The sequence below is a fragment of the Erigeron canadensis genome, chromosome 9 (genome assembly GCF_010389155.1).
Source record: "Erigeron canadensis isolate Cc75 chromosome 9, C_canadensis_v1, whole genome shotgun sequence".
Lineage (NCBI taxonomy): Eukaryota > Viridiplantae > Streptophyta > Magnoliopsida > Asterales > Asteraceae > Erigeron > Erigeron canadensis.
The window spans coordinates 10257107-10260445 of record NC_057769.1 but is presented as its reverse complement, the minus strand read 5'-3'; positions in this window follow the sequence as shown (position 1 = coordinate 10260445).

The following is a 3339-nucleotide window of genomic DNA, read 5'->3' as shown; positions in this document are numbered from 1 at the left end:
CAAAGCTATGCTTAAATGTTGCCACATAAGATTTATCCTATGTGGCATCTCTATGTTTTTTTTAAATTATTAATCTTTTTTATAAAAAATATAGTATAAATTAGAATATAAAAACTATAAAATTGGATATATCGTATATGAAAAACAATATATTTGTGGGATTGATCAACATTAATTTGGCAAGAATATTACAAATCCACAAATTCTTACATACCCTTTATTATTGTTGTTGTTATTATTATTATTATTATTTATTTTTATTTTTAATAAAATCGTCACTTTGTACGTACGATTACAAATTCTATATTACTAAATCCTTATATTTGTTAGAATTGTACGTACGATTACAAATTCATTTGTTATTGATTCCATTTGTATGTATTTAGGATGAATGGTAATATAATCTAATCACATTAGTATATCTATAAAAAGGGTTTTTTTTAAGCTTTATTTTGTGTATGTATATAATTGTTATTTAACAAATAGTTAAACATTCATCAAGCTCTATGTAGTCAAAAGATTCAATCATCATGATGTGGAAATAATATACTCTATATGAACTAATAGACGATAATAGATGTATCAAAATAGGTTGGTTCAGAGTCCAGACATATTCACCTAATTCTTGATCATATACTCTATGAACTCCAATAAATCGAATTCGCGTGTTTCAACTTTACATGTAGGTCTACACTACACTTCATTGTTTTGTTTTGTTGACCTAATTGTATGTTGCGGGTATTCGACCAACTATAACAATTCTTTAAAGTATAGCCAAAGTCCTCAATGCCAAATTTCAACCTGAATTTAGGTCTATTTGTATGTTAAAACATTATGCATGGAGTTCACATTACATAATCTATCATCCAAAGATTAGAGGTCACTATATTTTTCATGTTTCATAATATAGTTTATTATTATAATGCTTTAAAAAAAATCCGCACATTGTGCGGGTAAAAGACCTAGTATATATATGTAAACGAACATAACGAACACATGTTCACGAACATAATAAACTATTGTTCACGAACGATGGTTCATGAACATAAACGAACGAACGTTCACAAACAGATTATCGAATGTTCATGAACGAACGAGAGCTTTGTTCATGTTCGTTCATTTAACTAAAAGAACGAACATGAACGAACTTCCCGAACGGTTCATGAACTGTCCATGAACTGTTTAGTTCATTTACAACCCTAGATAGGAGTATAAAGAGACCTTTAATAAAATGGTAATAACTTTTGCTACATTGCTTCATTTTCGACGTTTGACCAGTCAAAATGACCATTAGAACGAGGACCATCAAGTTGCGAACACCGAAGGCGGTTTGGGTCAGTCTTCATGCCCAAATACGTCATTTTTTATGAGTTATAGTACTTTTTTTTATATGTTTTTTGAGTTTTTTTTGACTTTCTTTTTATAATAATAACTTTCAGCCAAATTATGTCTTAGTGCCTGTTTGAATTTTGGTTGCTTATTTATATGTATTTTTTCATGGGGAAATCATCAGTTTTCAGTCTATCAAAAAATCATTTTTTTTCCTTTATATACATATGTGTGTGTGTGTTTTAGTGTGAAAATTTTTGAATTTCGGAATTATTTTAGAATCAACGAATGTTAGAAGAATTGTTCATACTATTCTTAGGAATCAACATGTTCGATTATTTATCCAAAATTAAGATAGTCCTATACCGTACCGCTGATACCGGCGTATGGTTCCACTCCCACGTACCCACTTCCATCCCTAATTCTAACCCCATCGAGACCCAAATGGAATTTATTGAAAGAAAAAAGATCTCATCGGATTGTGCCTATATCAACATACATCTTATATCAATTGCACATACAAAAGATCAAAACTCCTTACACAATCTTTGATTCTTGCATACGCTATCAACCCTATACTTAGATTACAAAGTATAGCAAAGCCCTCAAAACTCTGCTCTTAATGATCCAATGGTTTGACAATAAGTCATTGATGATCGATGGACCACAATCCATATGCGTACGTTAAATCATTAATTTTAGCCCAGTTGCTCAATTTTAATTCGATATACAAGACAAGAATAGGACTTAAAGAATGCAAACAGCAATGTCACAATCTCAAATTTGGCGATTCATCTAAACCATGAGATTTGTCCTTCTACTCAATACTCGGAATCTAAAAGAAATCTGATAATGAATGAGGAGTCAAAGAAAACAAAGAAATTCTTATAAAACTTATAAGTTGAAGCTAAAATGGCTAAAGACTAATTCTACTACTAGTTAAATACTTAATAATTAATACATAATAATTAGATAAAAGAAAAATATTAAGGTCAAGAAAACTCAAATGAACCTCATACTCCCACAGCTGAGGCTCCATGGTTGGTTTCGCAATAATGCTTTATGACTGGTAAATGTTGGAATATGATCACATTAAATAAATGCATGAACCCTACGGGGTCACACATATACTCTATGTAAATATGTTCACGAAATGATTAAAAGAGAAGGAGTAAAATGTAATTTAGGAATTGGAGGGGGGGAGGGAGGGAGTTGTTAAGGGTTAAGGTTTTTCATTCATTTAAGTCAATTAGATTTGAGGACCTTAACTAAAAATCTCTCTCCTCTTTTCTCTCTTAATTTCGGTCGACTATATTAAAAGGAAAAAGGGTTTCAGGTTTCTTGCTTGGTTCAACTTTTAGGAGAACGACACAAAAGGTTGTGAGTTCGTGATCGGGTACTAGCATATATTCATAAGGGTTTTACTTTAAACCCTAAATAATAATAACTCTCATTATTATTTATATATTGAAAGTTAAGCTAAAAGGTACAAATTTCCTTTACTTTATTAATTAATTATATTGTATATAATTCTTTCCGCTGCGTATTCGTGTAATTATTTATAATAATACTTATGAATCCTAACAAAGATATCGTGTCATTGAAAATATTTGATAAATATCCCAAACCAGTCTAAGTTCACAAAGCTCGATAAAAATCGACCTCAAATGCAAAACCTCAAAACTTGCTATACTCATACCAAACATCAAAATAGAAGAAAACAAAATGCTGATATCAAAATGTAGATTTACATAACCCAAAGCTAATTCAAGAGAAAAAAGAAAATTTCAAAAGTTAGATAAACAAGAATAATATCGAGAGATAGATGAAAACGTACAAACTTCAAATGTCGAATACGTACAAACTCGAATTCAAATTGAAATGCTTGAAAGGATACGTGTGTTTTACTTTTAATTAGTTTTTGGTTAACAAACTTGGACATTTTATTGGTTTAGTCTTTAAAGTTCATAAAACTATATGTTTTACGGTTCAGTGCGTCGAAATGTAATA